Below are 16230 nucleotides of genomic sequence, written 5' to 3'. Positions count from 1 at the left end.
TTGCACCTAGTGGCCAGTTTCCACGTCATCTCCCGACGTCCTTAGACATGGATGGACGTTGAATACTGACTTGTATCACGGGTGACCTGGCTTGCCATACAGCTCAGTGTGTGTGTGTGTGTGTGTGTGTGTGTGTGTGTGTGTGTGTGTGTGTGTGTGTGTGTGTGTGTGTGTGTGCTTGCGTGCGTGCGTGCGTACGCGTGATACAGCTCATCTCATCTGTGTTCAGTATCCTGAGGAGAGTCTGGTCTGTTTCTTGTTGTTTTGACAGGCAGCATACAACTACTTCTCTATTCTCCACAACCCAGAGAAAGACAGTAAATCTAGACAGACTCTGCTTTCCAGTCATACTGTTGGTTGCCAAGTTCTCTGTATGTGTATGCAATACTTATAAGCTCTACAATTCATTTACACACACGGAACCTGTGTAATAACGTGGTTATTTTTGTTGTTGACATTTTGGAGCAGACCAAAAGTCTTGTAAGCACTTATTTAGAATTCTGTTTCTGTTCATTTATTTTAAATGTCTGCTGTTTCTGTTGTTTTATTTAGAATGTCTGCTGTTTCTGTTGTTTTATTTAGAATGTCTGCTGTTTCTGTTGTTTTATTTAGAATGTCTGCTGTTTCTGTTGTTTTATTTAGAATGTCTGCTGTTTCTGTGGTTTTATTTACAATGTCTGCTGTTTCTGTTGTTTTATTTAGAATGTCTGCTGTTTCTGTTGTTTTATTTAGAATGTCTGCTGTTTCTGTTGTTTTATTTAGAATGTCTGCTGTTTCTGTTGTTTTATTTAGAATGTCTGTTGTTTCTATTGTTTTATTTAGAATTCTGTTTCTGTTATTTTATTTAGAATGTCTGCTGTTTCTGTTGTTTTATTTAGAATGTCTGCTGTTTCTGTTGTTTTATTTAGAATGTCTGCTGTTTCTGTTCTTTTATTTAGAATTCTGTTTCTATTATTTTATTTACAGTGTCTTGCAAAAGTATTCATCCCCCTTGGCATTTTTCCTATTTTGTTGCATTACAACCTGTAATTTAAATTGATTTTTATTTGGATTTCATGTAATGGACATACACAAAATAGTCCAAATTGGTGAAGGGAAATTCATTCTGTTGTTTTATTTAGAATGTCTGCTGTTTCTGCTGTTTTATTTAGAATGTCTGCTGTTTCTGTTCTTTGATTTAGCTCTCCTCAAGGGTTGCTGATGTTGTGTGGATGTTCTCCTGCCCTGGTTGCCTTACAGTAGTTAAGTCTACTCCCCTGGCTTGTGTTGTGTGTGTTTTGCTTTGTCCGTAGCTGTAGCTACAAAGCTCAGCTGTAACACAAACCCACTGCTTGTTACCAATCAGGATCCATGACCGGTTAATGCTCTCATTATAACCCAATCTGGAAACCCAAAACCACCCAAAACCATGTGAATCTGGCAACAGGACACCATGTAAATACCTACCAAGCGCACCGAGAATGGGACCAAAGATCAATTAGCCGCGCGGGAGGATACATTCCATTCTAATTTAAAGGCAACCCATGTCACTGTGGGATATGGTTGTCCCCGGTTGCGCATGTCTGGGTTGGGGATAGGCTGGATAGGCTTACAGTGAGTCCAGATGTAACATGTCACCTCTAGTTAACAGAGCAGTTGCATCTTTCCATAGAGTGGTCATATTAGAATGTAGGCCAAACCGTTCGGACGCTACAGACGTTTTAATGAGAAGACCGATTTTTCTGGATGTTTCATGGTGTGACAAACACCGCTGTAGCTCGGCCACCTTCCACCGCAGATGTGAAAGGCCGACGTAGGCGGATGCAGTGGATTGAGAACTGATCTCTCTAGTTTAAACTGAAATATTTTGATGGGGATTTTTGTATTATGTTACTTAGATTGATGCACAGGTGCGTCAATAGACTCTTAAGGATTAAAATATTTCCTCAGGTTCACAGGGTTCTATCTTTCTATATCTCGATCTCTCTATTTATACAGTAACTATCTTCTCTCTCCCCCTCCTTCCCTCCTTCCATATCTCCTGCTGTTTTCCTGTTGTGACTCATACAGATGTAGGATCTTAATTTGTGCCAGTTTGCTACTGCATGAAAATAATCCTGCAGCAACAGGAAATATGAATTATTATGTGGATTATAATTAATGGACATTTCTGTAGGGGTTGATACATTTTTTGTTAGGGCAAATCAAGTCTGAAATTTCTAAATGGAAATTACAAACTTTAGAAGCCTTTTTAAAACTGAAATACACTACAAGTTTGCATTTCAAATTCTCAGCAAGAAAAGAGTGATCAAATTAAGATCCTACATCTGTAGCACATGACAACCAGCAGAACCATAGAGACTTGCCAACACGTGCACACACACTTCCACACACACACACACACACACACACACACACACATCCACTCATTCTCAATAAGCCCTAGCTCCCAGCATGTCTTCACAGACTGGCTGACATTTGGTCCATCCCCAGGGGAGCCACATAGCCACTCTAACCCAGGAAACAGGCCTGTCACTGGGCCGCGTCTCTTCCACAGGTAGCCTCCCTGGAGCTCACCTGCCATCTACGCCCCTCCAGTGCTTGTAGTTCCCCGGACTGCCCAGAGCACTCTAGCTGCTGCGTCACAGACACACACACATACACACCCAACCCAAATACACAGACATACACACACACAGCCGCGTCAGGCCCTGAAATAGGGCCCAGGGACAACAACAGACTCATCTCCAGAGACTCACCGTGGTGATGACCTACATTCTCCTGCGGCCTACTTTACTTAAAGAGAGAGAGAGAGAGAGAGAGAGGGAGTGGGAGAGGGAGTGGGAGCTCGATCTGTTTCTGCCTGGCTTGGGGCTAATACATTCATGTCTGGGTAGAGTTGGCTGTGATTAGGAGTGGTGTAGTTGCTTTCCAGGTGTTTTGTGTTTTCCCATGTAACAGATTACACCCCTGGAGTGTTGTGTCATCCCCCCTTACAGTCTACCCAGTCTGCTGGAACACTGAGGTGTGTTACCTGTCCCCGGCAGCCACTGTGTGCTGGTGTATATTTCCACTCAGGGCTTGATTGGTCAGTAGGAATAATTAATTGTTTAGCCTCGGAGTCTGTCTCCAGTTTAGATCAGTGTGTGGTTAAATGGTAATGTTGAAAACCTGCCAGACATTGGCCTATGGAGTGAGTCAAGCATACAGTATCAGCCCACTCACTGTGTTTGTACTAGATGTATGTTTGTCTATAAGAGCGAGGTGGGTTGGTGAGTCATCTTGTCTTACAGGACATGGATAAAGACATGTTTTAAGGAGCAGTGGAATTGAAATGCATTGTGGGTGATTTGCCTCTGTGTTAAATCCTAACTGCCACAACATGGCCAAATTATAGTAGCTCAGATGACAGGTGTCATGGTATTTGTATCCCATATAATTCCTAAACTAACGTCCTGTCCTGTCCTGATTTGTCCTGCATGTCCTGTCCTGTTGGACAGTCCCATTGAGTGGTCTGAGGCAGATATGCAGCCCTGTCTCTGGCGTCCTCCCATGGCAAGCTACATTGACTGTCTCCATCACACGTTGTCATAGATCAGTAGGATCAATGGTGTTGTTAGACTGTACACTGATGAGGAGATCCATGTTTGTCGTTGCTGTCGATACGTCCGGCAGTGTAAGATAGATAGTGGCTGTGATCAGGTGTGTCTGTCTGTCTGACACGCAATACTGTAGGTCACAGATGACATGTCCTTCAGAAAGATTCAAGGAGAGATGAGCATTCATTGCCTCTGTATGAATACCACTTTTGTATCCATAAAAGTATCCTGCTACCGCTAATTGCTACAGTAGCCCACCACTACCAATGTAACCTGGTGCTGTTGTTTAAGGCCTGAGGCACAATTTACCTCCGATCTAGGGTCAGACCACCACTACCACTAACCCCAACCTTAACCATTAGAGGGATGAAAGTATTTCTGACCAAGTATCAGTGGTGAGGGTTAACCTCTACCATCTCCCTGCTAATATCAGCTACGTCTGTTAATGTGACCCTCACGGAAATACTTAGGACAGACAGAGTAACAAGATGAAGTATTGTAGAACTAAAGGCTTTGCTCTTCTTTCTTACCTCTTCAATTGCATGTCGAGTGCTTGATTAATGAAATGATCAGCTAATTGATCATCATGGTTGATCCACTGTGGAGCGGTGGGCAGTAGAGTGGAATTCCATGTATTCTCCAGGAGTGAGTCAGACTAGAGATGGGAGTCATGCTCTGATTAATGCCACACCACTCTGGATAAGTTATTCAATAGTTATTCAGTAGTGCTATTAGTGTCTCCAGTCTATCTATCCAAGCCTGAGCTAGTGCAGAAACCAGTGGTCCTGATTACTCAGCTGGAAGATGGTGTGGTACTGTATGAATGCCGTCTTGCCAGCTTCGACCCAACTTTGCTATTTTGTGATTCTTTTGGCGTTTATCTATACTTTTTTTGCACTAAATGTATCCGCTATCATTTCTTATGATCGACAAGAACTTTTGAACATCAGGTCGGCAGTTACGATGTGAGTAAGACCTTCAAACAGGTCAACATTCACAAGGCCGCAGGGCCAGATGGATTACCAGGACATGTACTCCGAGCATGCGCTGACCAACTGGCAAGTGTCTTCACTGACATTTTCAACCTGTCCCTGACCGAGTCTGTAATGTTAACATGTTTCAAGCAGACCACCATAGTCCCTGTGCCCAAGAACACCAAGGTAACCTGCCTAAATGACTACCGACCCGTAGCATTCACGTCTGTAGCCATGAAGTGCTTTGAAAGGCTGGTCATGGCTCACATCAACACCATTATCCCAGAAACCCTAGACCCACTCCAATTTGCATACCGCCCCAACAGATCCACAGATGACGCAATCTCTATTGCATTCCACACTGCCCTTTCCCACCTGGACAAAAGGAACACATTTACATTACATTTGAGTCATTTAGCAGACGCTCTTATCCAGAGCGACTTACAGGAACAATTAGGGTTAAGTGCCTTGCTCAAGGGCACATCAGCAGATTTTTCACCTAGTCAGCTCGGGGATTAGAACCAGCGACCTTTTGGTTACTGGCACAACGCTCTTAACCACTAAGCTACCTGCCGCCCCGATAGTGCCCTCAAAGCTCATCGCTAAGCTAAGGACCCTGGGACTAAACACCTCCCTCTGCAACTGGATCCTGGACTTCCTGACGGGCCGCCCCCAGGTGGTAACAACACATCTGCCACGCTGATCCTCAACACGGGGGCCCTCAGGGGTGCGTGCTCAGTCCCCTCCTGTACTCCCTGTTCACCCATGACTGCATGGCCAAGCACAACTCCAACACCATCATTAAGTTTGCTGATAACACAACAGTGGTAGGCCTGCTCACCGACAACGATGAGACAGCATATAGGGAGGAGGTCAGAGACCTGGCAGTGTGGTGCCAGGATAACAACCTCTCCCTCAACGTGATCAAGACAAAGCAGATGATCGTGGACTACAGAAAAAGGAGTGCCGAGCACGCCCCCATTCTCATCTACGGCGCTGTAGTGGAGCAGGTTGAAGGCTTCAATTTCCTTGGTGTCCACCAACTAACTGTCATAGTCCAAACACACCAAGACAGTCGTGAAGAGGGCACGACAACGCCTATTCCCCATCAGGAGACTTAAAAGATTTGGCATGGGTCCTCAGATCCTCAAAAAGTTCTACAGCTGCACCATCGAGAGCATCCTGACTGGTTGCATCACCGCCTGGAATGGCAACTGCTCGGCCTCCTACCGCAAGGCACTATAGAGAGTAGTGCGTACGGCCCAGTACATCACTGGGGCCAAGCTTCCTGCCATCCAGGACCTCTATACTAGGCGGTTTCAGAGGAAGGCCCTAAAAATTGCCAAAGACTGTAGCCACCCTAGTCACAGACTGTTCTCTCTGCTACCGCACGGCAAGCGGTACCGGAGTGCCAAGTCTAAGGCTTCTAAACAGCTTCTACCCCCAAGCCATAAGATTCCTGAACAGCTAACCAAATAGCTACACGGACTATTTGCATTGTTTACTTCAGTTTATTTAGTAAATACTTTCTTAACACTTATTTTTTCTTAAAACTGCATTGTTGGTTAAGTGCTTGTAAGTAAGCATTTCATTGTAAGGTCTACACCTGTTGTATTCGGCGCATGTGACAAATACAATTTCATTTGATTTAATTTGATACTAACCTCAATTCCAACTTCAACTTTGACTCATCTGCCCTGGGCTCTTTGTGTAATTCTGACCCAATTTTCGGCCTCCTCAAGAGGAAATGCCGGGCAAAAAAAGAGGCAGTAGAGGGGGAGTCCTGCGAGATTAAGGCGAAGGGAAAACCTCTCACCTCTTCCCTTCATTCTATTGGGCAATAGATAATAAGATGGATGACCTCCGATAGTGGATTTGCTATTAACATGACTCTCGTAACTGCAATATTATCTGCTTTTCGGAAAAATGGCTTTCGGACAAGATGCCCTCCATGGCTATCCAACTCGATGGATTTTACATTCACCGAGTGGACAGGACATTGGATTCAGGGAAATTGAGAGGGGGAGGGGCATGCCTCTTCATCAACAGCAAATGGTGTACTGACTCAAGCGGAGTGAAAGTCTCGACCCAATGTTCACCCGTCTTGGAATACCTGTTGGTCAAATGCCAACCCTTCTACCTTCCGAGAGAGTTTTCAGCTGTTATTGTGACTGCTGTATATATTCCACCCCAGGACAAAAAAAACAACAAGCTGGCACTTTTCTCCTTCCCTGTACAAGGCTATATACAAGCAGGAAACCATGCATCCGGAGACTGCATTCCTTCTTGCCATTGATTTAAATTCTGAGTCATTAAGACACGTGATGCCCAACTTCCATCAACACGTCTCCTTCACTACTAGGGGCGATAAATTCCTAGACCACTGTTACTCTACCCACAAGCAAGCATACAAGGCCCTCCCTCGTCCCCCCTTCGGCAAATCAGATCAGGACTCTATAATCCTGCCCATAATGCACTCCGTAGAGAAATGGTCCACCTGTAGGCTATGCTACAGGACTGTTTTCCTAGCGCTGACTGGAATACAGTGAGCTCCAAAAGTATTGACACATTTGTTGTTGTTTTGGCTCTGTACTCCAGCACTTTGGATTCGAAATGATACAATGCCTATGAGGTTACAGTGCAGACTGTCAGCTTTAATTTGAGGGTATTTTCATCCATATCGGGTGAACCGTTTAGAAATTACAGCACTTTTTGTACATAGTCCCCCCATTTTAGGGAACCAAAAGTATTGGGACAAATTTACTTACAGTGAGGGAAAAAAGTATTTGATCCCCTGCTGATTTTGTACGTTTGCCCATTGACAAAGAAATGATCAGTCTATAATTTTAATGAGGAAAATAAGTATTTGACCCCTCTGCATAACATGACTTAGTACTTGGTGGCAAAACCCTTGTTGGAAATCACAGAGGTCAGACGTTTCTTGTAGTTGGCCAGCAGGTTTGCACACATCTCAGGAGGGATTTTGTTCCACTCCTCTTTGCAGATCTTCTCCAAGTCATTAAGGTTTCGAGGCTGACGTTTGGCAACTCGAACCTTCAGCTCCCTCCACAGATTTTCTATGGGATTAAGGTCTGGAGACTGGCTAGGCCACTCCAGGACCTTAATGTGCTTTTTCTTGAGCCACTCCTTTGTTGCCTTGGCCGTGTGTTTTGGGTCATTGTCATGCTGGAATACCCATCCACGACCCATTTTCAATGCCCTGGCTGAGGGAAGGAGGTTCTCACCCAAGATTTGATGGTACATGGCCTCGTCCATCGTCCCTTTGATGCGGTGAAGTTGTCCTGTCCCCTTAGCAGAAAAACACCCCCAAAGAATAATGTTTCCACCTCCATGTTTGACGGTGGGGATGGTGTTCTTGGGGTCGTAGGCAGCATTTGTCCTCCTCCAAACACGGCGGGTTGAGTTGATGCCAAAGCGCTCGATTTTGGTCTCATCTGACCACAACACTTTCACCCAGTTCTCCTCTGAATCATTCAGATGTTCATTGGCAAACTTCAGACGGCCCTGTATATGTGCTTTCTTGAGCAGGGGGACCTTGCGGGCATTGCAGGATTTCAGTCCTTCACAGCATAGTGTGTTACCAATTGTTTTCTTGGTGACTATTGTTAAGTTGCGTCAATTCAAATCTGGTATAGCAAAGAGGCAGTGTGTGTGTATGTGAGTCACAAGTCTGTCTCAGCCTACCCCCTAACGGTTCCTCACATTAATCACAGCTTGTTATGTTAAACAATCTATATCAGTACAGCACAAACCTATTATGTTTAATCATTAATGTATTCTTTCTAAGCTAGGCATCACATCTAGTTATAAGAAAATAGATCCCCACAATCCCCCTTTTCACACCCGCTGGGTTTGAACCCAAAATAAGAAATTTCAGGGAAATGTAGGATTCCCCCTTTTGACACCCACTAGGGTGTCACTCATTAAAATACAATACAAACAAAAATAATCACACTTTTATTAATAGGCAATAATGATAATAAAAAATAAAAACCCTCAGTCCTTCCATCTACACATAACTTGTACTAGGTTGGCTACCAGCCACCCAGGAACTTCAAACCTTCACATAAGGAAAGACAAACATTCACAATAGTTAAAATGGATTTATAAAACATAAAAACACAAACAGGGAATTTTGATTCCCCCTTTAGACACCCACTAGGGTGTCACTCCACCACCTCACCAATAGCAAACCAAGGGTCATCCTTTGTCAACCCCAGTTTCTTCCGAAAGCTAGACTCAGTGTCTGCATCCCCTTCTTGAGCCGCTAGGAGGGGCATCATACCAGCCGTATGCACGACATCTGTAACAGACTTTCTCAGACAAGGAATTACACAGGCAGCACAGCACATTAATATTAGAAACACAACTACTAGGGTCAGAAATCCAGTAACCACCAGTGCAGCATACTTACCAAACCACTCCCCAACCAGGAGAATAGTCAGTTTTCCTCCATTCCAGCCATGCTCTTCATTTCAGCTGATAGTTTATCTATACCAACTAGGGCTTTAGAGATACTCCCGTCAGGACTGGTATTGTTAGGGATAAACGTACCACAATGGCTTACCATTCTATAGACACCACCCCTTTCTGCCTGATCTAGAGCCAACCTCTTTTTACTAAGTCATAAGAGTAAGATGGCGGATAATTGTTCAAAGATCCCTTCTGTTGCATCCCTAGTCCAGCCAATACATCGTTGTTGGTCGTAATAGATATAATTAATCCAATCCACAATTCCGCTTGTCACCCACCAAAAGAACGTGGTAGTAAACCGTTCCCCTAATTGTTTCATAGCTCGGTATCCATCCGATACCCCCCTTGGTATCCCAATCGCATCCATCTAAATAGGGCTATTCACCTTCTTGTTAAAACTCCTCCTACATCTGTTTAATCCTTGGTTCCTGGTGACTAATTCTAACTAGCTGAACCAGTAGAACCAGGGCGCACGTATTTAGCCACCCTTTTGGAATTCTCTGCCTTACACTGCCTTTACTGGCACACGCCCACCACACATCGGTTACAGGGGCTGTAAGGTTCAAAATTCTCTCCTGTGCTTCCGAACTTAAGTCCGTCACATTACTACTATCTCCAATTGATAATTGGTGATGTCTTTGTTTCTCTTTACCCCCCATCTGGATGTTCAGTCCCCCTCGGTCTCATATCCCCATCCCTAAGTGTGTTTAAACACCTGAGTCTAGGAACAATCCGCCGTGGGGGCCGAACACGAATATAATGGGATTTTATAATCCCAAATTGCTTATTGACATGTACCCCACCCATTGGCTACGTCCCTAACCCTTATTTTGAATCTGACAGTCTGCCCTTCTCTGACTCCCATTTTGTAGGCCACTCGTCCTTGACGGTCAGTATGTCGGGTCGCTTCTCTTCTCTTTTACTTCTTAACAATGGTAAGGGCATAGCGTAATTGGTGGTGGATCTTGACATATCAAGACCATTACCGAGACTATGATGCAACTCAAGTTATCCATATTCCCAAAAACCGCCAACCCTCTCCTGTCCTCAGTCTTTCTGCTTGGTACTACCCCATACTCACACCCTGAGAACACACTACAGTGATGATAGGTCGGAGTAGGAGATCTTCGTTAACAGAGGTGATCCCCAGACCCTATTGGTCCAGTTCTTCTCTCTAACTCTGCATGTGTTCAGTGGTGCTTGCATGTGTTCTTACCTTTTTGCAGTGGGTAACGTGGACCCAGGTTGCTCTTTCTGCTATTCTAATGGCAAAGGCAGTGACCAATATAACCTGATAGGGCCCTTCCCAACAGGCCTGCTTCCAGTTTTTCTTCTTTAGGGACTGGATGCTCACCAGTCACCTGGTTAGATAGAGTGGGTCACCTTCTCCTTCAGTTCACCTGTGGGGCACAAAACCTCTGACATACGGGTGTGGTTAATAAACTATCTTCACACGTGTTCAGCTCTCAATTTCTATTTCTGACTGCATTCTCTTTCTAGACTGTATCTTTTTTATTATTTTTTTGTATTTCGTCCTTCGTATATATTTATTATTTAATCCTACCATCTCCTACCATCCCCCTTTTGACACATGTTTTGCCCATGTGTCAATATTACCACCTACCTAAACAATCACTTAGGTAATTGTCACGATCGTCTAATGAGGGAGACCAAAGCGCAGCGCGTTGAGCGAACATGACTTTCGTGACAGAAAAACCCACCTTAACCAGATCAAGCAGCATGAAGAAGAGAGAGGATGGACTTGGGAGCAGTTGAGTAGGAGTCTCGACTGGGCCAAGCCAAGAGAAGAGGAGAGAGGTTGGACTTTGGAGCAGTGGGGTGATAGTCTGGCGAGAACGATGGAGGCCTGGTCCACGAAGAGGAGAGAACCCCAGAAAATTTTTAGGGGGGGGCTCATGACGTCGGACCAGCAGGAGGCCGCGATAGAGCGGTCCAGCGGGTTGCCGGAGGAGGCCGTCGGGTTACGGGGGCCACTGGTCGAAGAGGGGATGGAGGAAGTAGAGGCACGGCGAGAGGTACTGGCGTGTGTTGCCAGTCCGGTCAGCCCATTCCTGCTACTCGCACCAAGCCAGGGATGCGAGTCTTCAGCCTGGTGAGGCCTGTTCCGGCTCCACGCACCATGCAAAGGGTGAGTATCGTCTGCCAGGTCCGGTCCATTCCTGCCTCACGCGCCAAGCCAGGGGTGCGCGTCGGCAGTCCTGATCCAGCTAACTGGGTCAGATCGGACTGGGGGCACTACGGGGGGATTGTAGTAGGGTGGTGGTCAAGCCCGGAGCCGGAGCCGCCTCCGAGGAGCAATACCCACCCAGCCCTTCCCTATTTGGGGTGTAGGCGCGGTCGGAGTCCGCGCCTTTAGGGGGGGGTACTGTCACGCTCTGGCTCCGGGACTGTGTATTTTGAGCCAGGGTGTGTTCATTTGGTTGTGTTTGGTATTGGTTCTGTTGTATTTGGTTGTTTCCTTGTTTGGTCGTGTGACTCCCAATCAGTGGTAACGAGTGTCAGCTGTCGGCTCGTTATCTCTGATTGGGAGCCATATTTAAACTGTCAGTGTTCACCTTAGTGTTGTGGGTTTTTGTTCCTTGTCAGTCATTGTAACTGAGGACTTCACGATTCGTCATTGTTTGTTGTTTTTTGTAGTGAGTACTTTAATTTAATAAAGTCATGTTCGCTCAACGCGCTGCGCTTTGGTCTCCCTCATTAGACGATCGTGACAGTAATATTGGTAATTTATCATCCAATTGCCATCCCTTATTTTTACCCCCTAATTTTAACATAACAACCCTTTATAACCATCATACTAGGTGTGTTGTTTTTTATTTGAAAACCCAATTTGAAAAACAACAACCACAAATAGCCAGGCCCCACTTAATTTGGTAGCTCACTTTTATGACCTAAATACTGCCTAACTTCACTACTGCTCCCCCTAGCCCTGGGCAACATTCCAATGAGATAAACTAATCTCTTTCTCCTGGTTATACATTTAGTTAACCTTCAATTACCATCAGTAATCTAAAGATGGTAGTACACACAAAACATGATACAGATATCCCCAGTCCTAACCCATCAATAATTGTTTGTATCAATCTAATTCCTCATAACTAATCCATAAAACCACTCAAAATTCCTCGAGTATACAATGATTATTTAATTGATTACCCTAAATCTGCTACATGTGATCTCATCACAAATGATCCATTATCAATTATTTGATCAACCCCCTAGGAAAATCTGTCTCCCCTTCTATTGTTCCTGTCCCTCCTGTAAATGTCATATTTCATTTTTTTGCCAATACAATCACGGTTACATCAAATGTTCCCTCCTTTGGCCATTTAGTTACTATCGTTCTGGTCCTTTTTCTCATTTGTTAGAGATATTACCAATATCTTCACTATTTTCTGGGAACCTTCTCTTCATGATTGCTACTGGTGATCCTGCCATCTCTACTTCTGGTGTGGTCTAATGTCTATATTAGGGTGTAAGGTAAATTATTCCTGTTGTCTTTTTCAGCTAAACATTTTATATCCCTCAGTTAATGATATTTTCTCCCTAATACATCTTCATACTCTGCCTCTTTCCCTAAATGAGATTTAATCCCTTGCCTTTCCTCTACTATCCTTCTATCATTACTGGATCAATGATAATAACTGTAATAACTATTAATAATAATTGTAATAACTATTTCACATTAAATTGTGCCTTTTTTTGATAATGTTATAATTGTAGCCTATTGCATTACTTTAGTATCGCTGGCGCACAGGCTGGTCCCAGCCCCTTGGTGCTTCACTGTTGCCAGGCATTAGTTGTTATCTTTACAACTTGTCTCGAGTCAGCAACCTCAGACATCTTTGTAGCAGAACACATGTCCTTGAGCGGTTTAACAAAGAGGCAGTGTGTGTGTATGTGAGTCACAAGTCTGTCTCAGCCTACCCCCTAACGGTTCCTCACATTAATCACAGCTTGTTATGTTAAACAATCTATATCAGTACAGCACAAACCTATTATGTTTAATCATTAATGTATTCTTTCTAAGCTAGGCATCACATCTAGTTATAAGAAAATAGACCCCCACACTATGGTCCCAGCAGCCTTGAGATCATTGACAAGATCCTCCCGTGTAGTTCTGGGCTGATTCCTCACCGTTCTCATGATCATTGCAACTCCATGTGCGGAAAAATCGCACCAACTGTTGTCACCTTCTCACCAAGCTGCTTGGCGATGGTCTTGTAGCCCATTCCAGCCTTGTGTAGGTCTATAATCTTGTCCCTGACATCCATGGAGAGCTCTTTGGTCTTGGCCATGGTGGAGAGTTTTGAATCTGATTGATTGATTGATTGCTTCTGTGGACAGGTGTCTTTTATACAGGTAACAAACTGAGATTAGGAGCACTCCCTTTAAGAGTGTGCTCCTAATCTCAGCTCGTTACCTGTATAAAAGACACCTGGGAGCCAGAAATCTTTCTGATTGGTCAAATACTTATTTCCCTCATTAAAATGCAAATCAATTTCTAACATTTTTGGCATGCGTTTTTCTGGATTTTTTTTTTGTTATTCTGTCTCTCACTGTTCAAATAAACCTACCATAAAAATTATAGACTGATCATTTCTTTGTCAGTGGGCAAACGTACAAAATCAGCAGGGGATCAAATACTTTTTTCCCTCACTGTATATGTGTAAAGTGTAGTATTTGGTCCCATATTCCTAGCACGCTATTCCTAGCATGCAATGATTACATCAAGGTTGTGACTCTACAAACTTGTTTGATGCATTTGTTGTTTGTTTTGGTTATGTTTCAGATTATTTTGTGCCCAATAGAAATTAATGGTAGATAACGTATTGTGTCATTTTGGAGTGAATTCTACATTAATGATTATGAATAGTCCTGAATGAATTGTGAATAATGATGCGTGAGAAAGTTACAGATGCACAAATATCATACCCCCCCCAAAAATGCTAACCTTCCCTGTTATTGTAATTATGAGAGGTTAGCATGTCTTGGGGGTATGATAGCATCGACAAGCTAACCACCTCCGTCACCAGCTTCATTAGGAAATGCATTGCCGAAGTTGTCCCGCTCATCGTACTGGGCGACTTCAACCTCCCAACGTCTGCCTTCGATTCATTTATTTTGGAGTGTGTACACTTATTACTATGACATTATTAACAGGGCACCACTAGCTCTGAGTCAGCAAGAAACTATAAAATAGTTACAATTATAACTACTGTTAACTTGTAATTCTGAAGGCAAATAAGATGACAAGGCAATTTATTCTTGGAGACAGTATATATTTTATATGACAAAAAATATTTATTTAGAAATAACCAGGGTAAAGCAATGAATAATGGAGATTGTGATGGCAACCAGCTTCACCTGGAATGCTTTTCCAACAGTCTTGAAGGAGTTCCCACATATGCTGAGGACTTGTTGGCTGTTTATCCTTCACTCTGTGGTCCAACTCATCCTAAACCATCTCAATTTGTTTGAGGTCGGGGGATTGTGGAGGCCAGGCCATCTGATGCAGCACTCCATCACTCTCCTTCTTGGTAAAATAGCCATTACCCAGCCTGGAGGTGTGTTGGGTCATTATCCTGTTGAAAAACAAATGATAGTCCCACTAAACCCAAACCAGATGGGATGGCGTATTGCTGCAGAATGCTGTGGTAGCCATGCTGGTTAAGTGTGCCTTGAATTCTAAATAAATCACAGACTGTGTCACCAGCAAAGCACCCCCACACCATAACAGCTCCTCCTCCATGCTTTACGGTGGGAAATACACATGCGGAGATCATCCGTTCACCCACAACGCGTCTCACAAAGACACAGCGGTTGGAGCCAAACATCTCCGATTTGGACTCCAGACCAAAGGACAAATTTCCACCGGTCTAATGTCCATTACTTGTGTTTCTTGGCCCAAGCAAGTCTCTTCTTCTTATTGGTGTCCTTTAGTGATTTCTTGGCAGCAATTCGACCATGAAGGCCTGATTCACACAGTCTCATCTGAACAGTTGATGTTGAGATGTGTCTGTTACTTTAACTCTGTGAAGCATTTATTTGGGCTGCAATTTCTGAGGCTGGTAACTCTTATGAACTTATCCTCCACAGCAGAGGTAACTCTGGGTCTTCCATTCCTGTGTTCGGTCCTCATGAGAGCCAGTTTCATCATAGTGCATGATGGTTTTTGCGACTGCACTTGAAGAAACTTTCAAAGTTCTTGAAATGTTCCGTACTGACTGACCTTCATGTCTTAAAGTAATGATGGACTGTCGTTTCTCTTTGCTTATTTGAGCTGTTCTTGCCATAATATGGACTTGGTCTTTTACCAAATAGGGCTGTCTTCTGTATACCTTGTCACAACACAACTGATTGGTTCAAAAGCATTAAGAAGGAAAGAAATTCCACAAATTACCTTTTAAGAAGGCACACCTGTTAATTGAAATGCATTCCAGGTGACTACCTCATGAAGCTGGTGGAGAGAATGCCAAGAGTGTGCAAAGCTGTCATCAAGGCAAAGGGTGTGTCACGATCGTCTGACGAATGAGACCAAAGCGCAGCGCGTTGAGTGAACATGACTTTATTAAATTAAAGTACTCAATGCCAAAACAACAAACAATGACGATACGTGAAGTCCACAGTGACAAAGACTGAATACGGAACAAAAACCCACAACACTAAGGTGAACACTGACAGTTTAAATATGGCTCCCAATCAGAGATAACGAGCCGACAGCTGACACTCGTTACCACTGATTGGGAGTCACACAACCAAACAAGGAAACACAACCAAAACCAAACCAAACACAACAAAACGAACACACCCTGGCTCAACATACAAAGTCCCGGAGCCAGAGCGTGACAGTACCCCCCCCTAAAGGCGCGGACTGCGACCGCGCCTCAAAAACCCCAAACAGGGGAGGGCTGGGTGGGCATTACTCCTCGGAGGCGGCTCCGGCTCCGGGCTTGACCACCACCCTTCTTCAATCCCCCCGTAGCGCCCCCGGTCCGATCTGACCCAGCTGGTAGGATCTGGACTGACGACGCGCACCCCTGGCTTGGCGCGTGAGGCAGGAACGGACCGGACCTGGCTGACGATACGCACCCTAGGCTTGATGCGTGGAGCCGGACCGGGCCTCACCAGGCTGACGACTCGCATCCCTGGCTTGGTGCGAG

The sequence above is a fragment of the Coregonus lavaretus genome (genome assembly GCF_964263955.1).
Source record: "Coregonus lavaretus genome assembly, contig: HAP1_SCAFFOLD_3601, whole genome shotgun sequence".
Taxonomy (NCBI): Eukaryota; Metazoa; Chordata; class Actinopteri; order Salmoniformes; family Salmonidae; genus Coregonus; species Coregonus lavaretus.
Note: the sequence above shows the minus strand (reverse complement) of the source record.